The sequence below is a fragment of the Schistocerca cancellata genome, chromosome 6 (assembly GCF_023864275.1).
Source record: "Schistocerca cancellata isolate TAMUIC-IGC-003103 chromosome 6, iqSchCanc2.1, whole genome shotgun sequence".
Classification (NCBI taxonomy): Eukaryota; Metazoa; Arthropoda; class Insecta; order Orthoptera; family Acrididae; genus Schistocerca; species Schistocerca cancellata.
Window position 1 is genome coordinate 157,524,245 of NC_064631.1, and position 12,360 is coordinate 157,536,604.

A 12,360-nucleotide genomic window follows, 5' to 3' on the forward strand; every position below is an offset into this window, starting at 1 on the left:
TATCACTCCAACTGCACACGCCCGACACCGCTGCAGAACCTCCACTACCTTGAACAGTCCCCTGCTGCCACGCTGGGTCCATGAATTCATGAGGCTGCCTACATACCCGTACTCATCCGCCCGCTCGATACAACTTGAAACAAGACTCGTCCGAGCAGGCAATTAGTTTCCAGTCATCAACAGTCGAATGCCGGTGTTGACTGGCCAAGGCGAGGCGTAAAGCTTGTTGTCCTGCAGTCATCAAGGGTCCACGAGTTGGCCTTCGGCCCCGAAAGCCCATATCGACGATGTTTCGTTGAATGGTTCATACGATGACACTTGCTGATGGCCCGGCACTGAAATCTGCAGCAATTTGCGGAAGAGTTGCACTTCTGTTACGTTTGAACGATTCTCTTCAATCGTCGTTGGTCCCGTTCTTGTAGGATCTTTTTCCGGCCGCAGCGACATAGGATATTTGATGTTTTATCGCATTCCTGATATTCACGTTACACTCGTGAAATGGTCTTCCGGGAAAATCTGGCTTTCTGTTTCTGTTTCGGAAATGACCGATTTGAATGTTATAACCGAAAATCGTTCTCATACCTCAGAGTGGAATACAGGTGCCGGTATGGTTGTTGCTAAGTCCGTAGGGCAAGCAACTTTCAGAAGTGGCAGTATGGACCAAAACACGAAGAACATGTCTAGAAAAAATGCTCTGAAAATGCATACCTCAAGAGCGCTGAGCACTTTTTCATCTTCTATATTATGAAAGACATCTCTTCTATCTCAAGCTTTTCGATTTCCATAGTTTTGGAGAAATGGTATGGACCCAAAAATGCATAATTTAAGAGCTATGGCCCATGTCCAATAGAAGATGTATGGTATAAAATAGTACTGATGACATAGGGTATTCCTGTTTTACATTCTCTGATTTACGACCACTTTGTTCGTGTTACTGGTTTGTGCAGTTACTTTTTCTGATGTGTTCATATGTAAGCTTTGTATTATTTTGACCAGATGTTTGAGATGAATCTCCATTATTTACCATGATGTATTTCTGACTACATAGGCAAACACCTTTTTAATAGTGCATCAATAAGAAACAAATGACAAATAGTATTCCTTAATTTTCTGAATCAATTGTCCAAGCACATACAAGCAGTCGGAGTAGGAACGACCGCTTTCTATATCCATATTGTCTGTGGGTCAGAAAAGGGTCTGTAATCATATTTACACATTCTTCACTATTTTTGCCTACGTGTTGTATAGCGAGTACAGTAAACCTATCCCACGGTAGTTCTTAAATAAGTGTCTATCCCGTTTCTTGTAATATGTTGTGTATCACATCGTCCAGCCATTCCGCTGGTACCCTAAATATCCTCCAGAAAACTTCCATTAAGTCTAACATTCTGTACTTAACTTCCTGTGGTGCACACTTACTTAATTCAATATCAGTGTCATCCACTCTAAAGCTTTCCTATTTTTAGTTGGTCTGAGTGTTTCGTTGAATTCTTAGCCACAACCGTTTCTCCTCGAATGTATTTGTCTACATATCTTTATTGAGAACTTGACTATAGTTATTTGCAATATTTTAACCAAGTTTCCTTTTTTATTTCACTATCTCAAAATCACGCACCATGCGGTGTTACATACATATTTGTTCCAGCTCACTTTATTCGCTCTTTATTTTTCTTCATTGGGGATGGAACATTTTCTTATATTCTCACTACTGCCTTTAGGTGACTTGAATTATAGTCTTTTATGACTAGATTTTTTGTCTTTCGTTTGTTTTCCTCATTTTTTCTACCCACACTTAAAATCTCGTTTTGTTTGAATATTTGCTTCGTTCTTTTCCTTTAGATGTCTTCTGCAGTTTTCAGTATTGCACTGGTAAACTGCTGCCATTGCCTGTGAACCCTAAGGCTTGCACCTTATTTATCAATGCTAAGGTTCGTTCTATTGGAGTGTAATATCTTAACATTCTTCTGCTGCAGGAGATTTGGTTTATAGCTTCTTTCACGCGAGATTTGGTTTATAGCAATTTTTACTCTTAAGCCTAATTTCCTCACTCTTGAAGGACACTCAGCTCCCTTCTGTGAACCAAGTCACTGAGGAATGTTTTGAACAGACATATAAGCCTCTATTCAATTTGCATATTCAATACGTGGGGAAAGTTTAGCATTGATTAAACAGATTTTATGCCTCTTGCACTCTCTGTGAAGTTACAGGTTTGTTTTTATGCCAGAATGAAATCAATTAGTAAGGTAGTGGAGTTAAATGATAGTAGCTTTCGTCTTACCATCGTCTCTGATGTTTCCAAAAATTTTGTATATTGGTTGTTTACAACTCTAGCATCGAAATCTTTACACAGAGATGAAAAATATCTTATTTATTATTCGTATTCAAATGAGACTATAGTAAGTAACAGCATTCTAGATTTTCTTCTTTCCTTTCTTCCTCCAGAGACCTGTTACAGTCAAATACAGTCCCTGATGTCTTGTCCTAAAATCAATTCTTTTATCATTTACGAATTTACAACTGTGAATTCTATTCCACTTTTTATCAACTGATATTCTAACTCCAAACAGGACCTCTTATTCTATAGGACACTACCGATTAGCAACAAATATTCTTGTAGGTCTTCTGTGTCCTTTAATGTCTTTTTAGCTTCAGTAATTACTGGAACGTCAATATTTGCCAACACGACTTAGCTTTTCAACTCTGGTTCTATGCATGAAAGTCGCTTTATGTTACAGGTGGCTTGGTTTCATGTATTTATTATGCTTAATCATTTGTTCTTCTCCGTGTTTTTGGTCCACTTAGTACTATCCTTCCCAGTTTTTTAGTCTTGAAGGAACACTGTAAGACGAGTCCCATGGCTAAGTTACGCGATAACGTCAATTTTATCAATAATTTCTTCAAAAACGTGTGCCGAATGAATAAAGAATCTTCACCACTCTTACTGCCTCCTTTAGAATGACTTGTTCTCTGAATGCTAAGAAGTGTTTTCTGGTTTTGGATTGTAGTCTTGTACGCAAGTGGAAGGTTGTTGAGAGACGGTTCAGATAAGAAGTGGACAGATGCTTTTGGAATGTAGTCATGTAGGAGAACCTCGAAGACTAGGCGGACAGAGCGGATCACTAATGAGGAGGTGCTAAATTCGACAGGGGAGAAACGAAATTTATGCATAACTTGAGTTAAAGAAGCGGCTGGTTGACAGGTTGCATCCTGAGGTATCAAGAAATGGTCAATTTGGTAATGAAATAAAGTTGTTGGGGGGGGGGGGGGGGTAAAAATTTTCGAGGAAGGCCAAGCTTTGACTAGATTAAGCGGGTTAAAATGAATTCCAGTTGACAGTAGCTATGCTATGACAAAGACACCTGCATAAGTAAAACTAGCGTGGAGAGCTGCATCGAACCAGTCTTATTCAAACCATTCTTCAGATTTCAACTGTAACAACAAACCGTCATTAGTGCCGGTGCAATGTCTTCTTTCACGTTCGTAACCTCATCTTGTATCTTCACTTACTCAATTCTTTGACATGCTACTATTTTATCACTTGACAGTGATTGTCTTAATTCTACGAGACATGTGACACAAATCGCCTAAGAAAACTGTCAACAAGAAATGGATAGTTCAACCAAAATTATCACGAAAATTAAGCTTGCAAGCAATAACATTTTCAGGTGTTTATTCGAAATTTACAAGTCTGATAAATCCATCATAGAAGTTTGTAACTATCAATAGCTAAGTATCCAGATACGTAAGCGATCCAAAACCTCTCTTAAGATACAAGATCGAATTAAATACGTGGATACACGAAGTGAGTTACAATGAGTTGTACACAATTCGAATTTCATGCTTTATTTTCTGGATGTCGGAGACACAGACCTCAATGTTATACTTCAAAAACAAGAGTGGAGAAACAAAGGTATGATAAACATTTGTTGCAAAAACGTGCTTCATATCATGTAATAAATTCAAAACGTTCAGCATGAAACCACAAAAAGCTGCTTTAAGAATAACAACTATATTGACCAATAGTTTCAAGCAATAGATCATCTTATGAGAAACATAAATATTTAATGTGACAATTAAGGGAGAATGTTGTTAGTGGAGGATAGTGTACCCAGGAACACGTGATGTTTCCTGAACGGTATTACCGTCTAGTGATTGATCTTAGTATCATATGAAGGAATGCACTCTAGAATTAGTCATAAGCGGTGTCAGGAATTTTATGCTGGTTTTGTTGTTGTGTGTTCTGCGCGACATATGTAAATATTACCAGCTCTACGTTTTTAAGTGCTGTATAGTGTATTGTAGCTATTTGGAGGATGTTGTTAATTCTGCAGTTAGATAATTTTATGGTGAGTATAATGGTAATATTTCTAGAACTATTTATGTAATAAGTGGACAGTCGGTATGCACTAGCTTGTACCTTGGATGTGAAGAAAGTAATTTTATCGTGGAACTTGTATTAACTGCAAATTTACTCAGTTTCTTTAATCTCTTAGCAATTTTACCTGTTTGAAAATGAAAATGTGTGTTATTTTTTAACAACCTCTATTTCAAAATATTTTGAACTTGTAACTGTTTTTTGATAATTTTGCTAAATTTGATTTCACCTGCTGATTGTTGGTGTGTAATAGAGTAATAATGTAACAGATTAAAGACAGCATTGTCTGTACTAAAGTCAGTATTGACAACATGTTCTCCAGTGCAATACTTTTAAATCTGTGTAGTATACTTGTTCCTAGGTACATGACCACGTTGTACCTAGGGACAGTTTTTCACATTTGGAAAAAACTTTTATTTTCCGGAGTAATCTTCGTAATTTCAGAAAAAAATTGCAACACACGTAAATAGAATTCCATAATTTCAAAATGGAATAAGAAAATGTATCAAACTTCTACTACTGGGCTCGACACAAGCGAATCTGTGAAAAATCTTTCAAGCTACAACACTCTTCCCTACTTGTACAGGAAGCTCCTTTGTATCAAACATAAACAGTGACCTTTACGGTGATTAAATATTCTCGGCCTATCAGCTGAGTGCCAACATCGCTCTGAAACAACTTATCAGCGACTCTTCAATTCGTCATCTTCAGATGAGTAGGAAACTGCTTCAAAACAACACTGCTACATTGCTGACAACCTGAGAATATTTCACCTATAAAAATTCACCAAGAAAGCCTGCATTCTCACAGAATCCACCTCACGAGTCTGCATTCGACAATTAATAATTCCAGTCCAAGCAATTACCGTACTGACGACTGATGTCGACCACAAAGTATTAGCTTGATCTGTATCTATTCCATACTAATAACGAATCTGTAAAATCGTCATGTCTATCTGTTTGTCTCTTTGAACACACAAATCTCTAAAGATAGTAGACTAATTTTCATCGGGTTTCATAGGGTTCATGCAACCGTAAAGTGTAACTTGGAGCAACGAAGAGGTTTTATTTAATCAGAATCAGAATACGAAAGAAAAAAAGGTATCGTAATTTAAGATTTTATCTAAAATCATCTGCTCATCTTAGTAGTTTGGAAGTTTAATCATTACAGTGTAGTGAACCAAAGAACCACCAGATGGTACCGTTAATTTTGCAGTACACCAAAGAACCAGTACATGTAGCCATAACTATTTTTGACAAGTGACAGATCTGTCTTTAGAAGCTTACATCAGTGACAGAACGGCTACAATCATATATTTATGACTATATACCAACAACTAGGATGTATGGATTTACAGATTCTACTTTATGTATTAAAAACTTAACGACATTGCTTTGCTTCTTTTGATAGATTTTATTTACATTCTTTCCTAGGAAAAATGGATTTAAGTTTGCCTTTTGATCTGGGTTCTGCTCATTACATTTTGATTTCATTTTTTTATGAGTAAAAATGCCTAGAAAGCGGTTGGGTCTTTCTAAAGACACCAGAATGGCTAAAAGACTCCCGGTGTCAAGAAACTGCTGAATATTGTGAGGTGACACTTGCCGCAGCTTGAGAACATAAGGCTTTAACTCACTCCTTGGAAACTCCTTCCGAAAGCGAGACGTGACATAAATTAATTAAGAGCGTCATTCAATATCTCACTACTCAGAACATTTCGCTCATATAGGCATAAAGTTACATTTCCCCAACGTAAAATCACAGAAGTGGAAATTTTGACAAGGAAGTGATGCAAGCAAGCGAGTTTTTATGCCCCGGGTCCGGCTTATTCCTAACAATCCAACATTTCGATGTACAGTTCCCAGTGAGCTAACGGAATGCCATGGTCATACATATAGCAGAAGGACAGACGCTCCATATTGTGTGGCCTTAGAATCAGCTGCTTTTTGCACGGACAGCTCAACGAGAAATTCATCTCATTGTGGCATTTTAGCCCAAGATATTTTGGTACGTGTGACACTTCCAGCGGCGGAAGTTCACATTTTACAGATGTTTGACACAATAATAACATTAAAAATTTAAAACAAAACAGGACCGTTTACCGCGTCTGGAACAAGTTAAAAACACAGCAGAAAAAGACAAATACACTCTGTGCAATGGCTGACTCACTTCGTCAAACATCATGGTGGTCGTAAGCTGGGGTGATTGACGGTAAATCATAGAGTAGAACAGAAGTGATATCTGGCGTTCCGCAAGGCAGTGGCATAGGCCCTCTGCTGTTCCTGATTTACATAATGGTATAATCTGAGCAGCCCCCTTAGATTGTTTGCAGATGACGCTGTATTTACCTTCTAGTAAAATCCTCAGACGATCAATTCCAATTACAAAATTATGTAGAAAGAATTTTCGTATGGTTCGAAAATGACAATTGGCACTGAACAAAGAAAAGTGCGAGGTCATCCACATGGGTACTAAAAGAAATCCGATAAATTTTGGATATACGATAAATCGCACAAATCTAAGGGCTGTCAATTCGACTAAATACCTAGGAATTACAATTACGAGCAACTTAAATTGGAAAGACTACATACATAATATTGTGGGGAAGGTGAAACAAAGACTGCGGTTTGTTGGCAGAACACTTAGAAGATGCGACAAACCCACTAAGGAGGGAGCCTACATTAAACTTGTACGTCCTCTGCTGGAATGTTGCTGCGCGGTGTGGGATCCTTACCAGGTAGGATTGACGTAGGACATCAAAAATCCTTACCAGGTAGGATTAACGGAGGACATCGAAAAAGTGCAAAGAAGGGCGGCTCGTTTCGTGTTATCGTGCAGTAGGGGTGAGAGTGTCACTAATATGATACCCGAGTTGGGATGGCAGTCACTGAAACAAAGGCGGTTTTCTTTGCGGCGAGATCTATTTATGAAATGTCAATCACTAACTTTCGCTACCGAATGCGAAAATATTTTGTTGGCACCCACCTACGTAGGGAGAAATGATCATCACAATGAAATAAGAGAAATCAGAGCTCGAACGGACAGATTTAGCTGTTTCTTTTTCCCACGCGCGATTCAAGAATGGAATGGTAGAGAAGTAGTATGAAAATGGTTCGATGAACCCTCTGCCAGGTATTTAAGTGTGAATTGCACAGTAATTACGTAGATGTAGATGTACTTTACCAGGCACACTAGGAATGATGACGGTCAGCCACACTTCATAGCTGGTAGTTGGAGACACATCTTGTACAGTCAACTACCCTTTGCAAACTTACAGAAATGTCTTTTCATAGGCATTCTAACAATACCACCACTTGCAAAGTAGGTTAGAAATCAGATGAATAATGTTGCTCATGCAGCATATGTTCGCTTTATCGGGCAACAACAAAGTTATTGACTGTGGGTGGTATCGTCAGAATGTAAATAATGAAGTCGCTGTAAAAAAGTCATTAATTTTGGCACTTACCTTGAATGGATTCCCACGTAGATTTCGTCGAAGTTGTCATGGCTCATCTTGTTGATTCTAGGGTGATTCCACTTTGACTGCTAGAAGGTCCAGAACTGTATTTTAGCAATATTTGAAGACCTAACAAATGCGTTTTTCAGGAAATTCTTAATGATCAAACGATCCCAGACCAGAACAATGATATGGTAGAAATAATTTTTGACTTGGTGTTCACAATCCACATTTTTATTAAACTTCTTGTAAATTCACATATACTTTTTCTTAATTGTCACATCATCAAGAAAACAGTTTTTGTATCAATCTTCACATATTTAATTTCCACTTTAACCGAACACAAGACTTGACTGTTCTTTTACAAAGCGAAATAACAACGTAGCTTCTGCAAAGTGAAACAAAGACTGCTCTGTGCGCATTCGTGCCAAAACGGTTACAAGTAAGTCAAAGATAATGACAGTCTTACAGAAATGAATACACACAAGAACCATATCACTGTAATATATCGATACATCGGAGTACCTATACATTAATAAAACCAAATGTGAATATTGCCACAATAATATGTCTGTTACTCCGCAGAAAAGTAGTACGATATTACTGGTATCGAGAACTGGGGTTGGAGTGCCGTAATGGTCATGTAAATAAAGAACCATTACAGCATGGAATGACAAAACTACCTTGTTTCCCCTCATCTTGAAAGTTTCTCATCCATCGTCGCTAATTTCGTCGTGTAGTTCCGAGAATAAGCAAACTGACCGTTCACAGTAATATTGAAAACGTTGACAATAAATTCCTTGTTGGCTGCGGACCTCGTGGCTATCCCACAGCGCTGGGACGTCAGAAGACGGAGTCCCAGAAACTCCAGAGACCTCACCGGGTTTACTTTAGCGCCAGGCGAGATGTGTAGCCGTCAGGAATCCTCGTCAGCGAACAATAAGTGTCTGCGAAAAATTTGAACACCGTAAGATACAAAATGGTGCTGCCCGCAAGTTGTGCCGTTGCCGTACAGTGAATATCGTCATCTGCTGTGTCTTAATACACTACTGGCCATTAAAATTGCTACACCAAGATGAAATACGCATGAGAAACGGGTATTCATTGGACAAATATATTATACTAGAACTGACATGTGATTACATTTTCACGCAGTTTGAGTGCATAGATCCTGAGAAATCAGTATCCAGAACAACCACCTCTGGCCGTAATAACGGCCTTCATACGCCTGGGCATTGAGTAAAACAGAGCTTGGATGGCGTGTACAGGTGCAGCTGCCCATGCAGCTTTAACACGATACCAAAAATCATCAAGAGTAATGACTGGCGTCATTTGACGAGCCAGTTGCTCGGCCACCATTGACCAGATGTTTTCAATTTGTGAGAGATCTGGAGAATGTGCTGGCCAGAGCAGCAGTCGAACATTTTCTGTATCCAGAAAGGCCCGTACAGGACCTGCAACATGCGGTCGTGCATTATCCTGCTGAAATGTAGGGTTTCGCAGGGGTCGAATGAAGGGTAGAGCCACGGGTCGTAACACATCGAAAATGTAACGTCCACTGTTCAAAGTGCCGTCAATGCGAACAAGAGGTGACCGCGACGTGTAACCAATGGTACACCATATCATCACGCCGGGTGATACGCCAGTACGGCTATGACGAATACACGCTTGCAACGTGCTTTCACAGCGCCGGCGCCAACCTTGTGTGAATGCTCTGAAAAGCTGATCGTTTGCATATCACAGCATCTTCTTCCTGTCGGTTAAATTTCGCGTCTGTAGCACGTCGTCTTCGTGGTGTAGCAATTTTAATAGCCAGTAGTGTACAATATTTACGGCGTCCACATGTGTCCCTAAGCTAATACGCCCTCGTGGATGCCCGCATCCTGCCGGCTGCCTCAGCCGACCGGTGTCGGACGCAGGACGGACGTCGGCCGCTCTGGCCGGCCACCGCGTTTATGAAGACACCGGACGCGGCAGTCTTCCGCCGCACGGGCGTCGCGTGACCGCACGCTACGCCTCGCGGCCGGCCCACATTTCACAGGCGGGCTCCCCGCGGGATCAGTCAGATAAATATCCGTACCGCCTGCCGGCCGCCTCATTAGAATAATACGCTGCGTCGATAATTCGTGGTCGCCTCGCTCGCGTTCCCGCAGCTACGGACCTCGCATTAGCCCTCGTATACATTAAGGTCCGCTTCGTTTCTTAGGCGCTCTTCTGCGCTATAAATATCGCACTTTTATCATTCTTTTGACGAAATAAAAAAGAAGAAGAGAGTTATCTGTAGCAGGTGGTCGCGTGCGTGCTTAGATCTGCTTAAGTGATTGTAGCGCCATGCCGGTGCGCCCAGGCCAGCGGGGGTTGTCTTCGACTGTGGAAACCTTCGTGTGAACGCAAATTAGATCGCTTACAACCATGGAGAATCGTTGCTTAATGAGGCTATTTTTTTACCTCCGAAGAAATTTCGACTTACTGGCTTGGAAACTAAATAGCCTGCGGAGAGGGGGAAATTTAGTGCGTTCGCGATGTCGTAAAGTGGAAGAGAAGCGCAACTTATTAAGAAAAAATTTCTTGAAATGCTATTACGTAGCGCTACTGCGCGATAGGCAGGCTTAATGTGTGTCTTGCTTCTTCTCCAAGGTGAATTGATAATACTTACGGGAACTAAGAAAGCTGTAGGCAGACGATTGGACCTATTGGACTGCTATCATGTACAGTAGCAGCGAGTTCTTTAGTGATCACCGTATTGGAAAACTGCTATTAGCCCTGGACTGACGAAAATCAGGTTTCCGTTTGGCAACTTTTTCTGCGTCTTCTCTGGTTTTGCTAATGCACTCACGGTAAAAGAACGGGCCCGAGTAATTACGGTCCAGTACCCTTAACGTCGATTTGCTACAGAATTCTAGAACACAGTCTGAGTTCGAATAGGCGACCGGGGTGACAGAGCGGTTCTAGGAGCTTCAGTCCGGAACCGCGCGAATGCTACGGTCGCGGGTTAGAATCCTGCCTCAGGCATGGATGTTTGTGATGTCCATAAGTTACTTAGGTTTAAGTAGTTCTAAGTTCTAGGGGACTGATAACCTCAGATGTTAAGTCCCATAGTGCTCAGAGCCATTTGAACCATTTGACTTCGAATATAACAAAGTTCCTAGAGACCGAAAAGCTTAAGTCTACGAATCAGCACGGTTTTAGAAAGTATCCCTTGTGTGAAACTCAGCCTGCTCTTTTCTCACATGATATACTGCGAACTATGGATGAAGAACAACAGGCAGATTCCATATTTCTCGATTTCCGGAAAACATTTGACAAAGTGCCCCACTGCAGACTGTTAACGAAAGTACGAACAGAAGGAATAGGTTCCCAAGTATGTGAATGGGCCGAAGTAACAGAGCCCAGTATGTTGTCCTCGACGGCGAGTTTTCATCAGAGACAAGGGTATTGTCAGGTGTGCCTCAGGAGAGTGTGATGGGACTGCTATTGTTTTATATATACACACATATACGGTTATTTCATAATGATGATGTAGTATACAAGAAGGTGTAGAAGTTGAGTGACGATAGGAAAATACAAGATGACTTCGACAAAATTTTTATTTGGTATGTTTAATGCCAGCTAGTTCTAAATGTTTAAAAATGTAAGTAAAAGCGAAAGAATAGGGAAAACAAACCTGTAATGGTCGCATACAGCGTTAGCAGTATCCTGCATGACCCAGTCACGTCAATTAAATATCTACTCGTAACGTTATAGAGCAATATGAAGTGGAAAGAGCGTGTGAGGATCGTGGTAGCCGCGCGGAGTGGCCGCGCGGTTTGAGGCGCCATGTCACGGATAGCGCGGCCCCTCCCGTCGGAGGTTCGAGTCCTCCGTCGGGCATGTTCTTAGCATAAGTTACTTTAAGTAGTGTCTAACTGTAGGGACCGATGACTTCAGTGTTTGGTCCCTTAGGAACATCTGAACATTTGATTGTGGTAGGGATGGCGAATGGTGGTCTTCGGTTACTGGGAGAATTTTAGGAAATTGTGGTTCATCTGTAAAGGAGACCGCATATAGGACGATAGTGCGATGTGTTGTTGAGTAGTGATGGAGTGTTTGGGATGTGTACCAGCTGGATTAAAGGAAGACATCGAAGCAATTCATGGGTGGGCTACTAGATTTGTCGCGGCATGTTCTAACAACACGCAGATATTATGGAGATGCTTCGGGGACTCAAATGGGAATCCCTGGAGGGAAGGCGACGTTCTCTTCCAGGAACATTACTGAGAAAATTTAGAGACCAGGCGTACGAAGCTAACTCCAGAATGATTCCACTGCCGCCAACACACATTACGCGTAAGGACCGCGAAAATAAAATAAGAGAAATTAGGGCTCACAAGGAACTCCAGTTTTACTAGTGGGACAGGAAACGAAACGACTATTAGTTGTTCAGGATACCCTCCGCCAAGCAACGTACGGTGGCTTGCGGAGTATGCATGCAGATACAGAAGGCGAGCATGTCTGCCATTCCTCCACTGTGATCGTGCTCGTTGCCTCA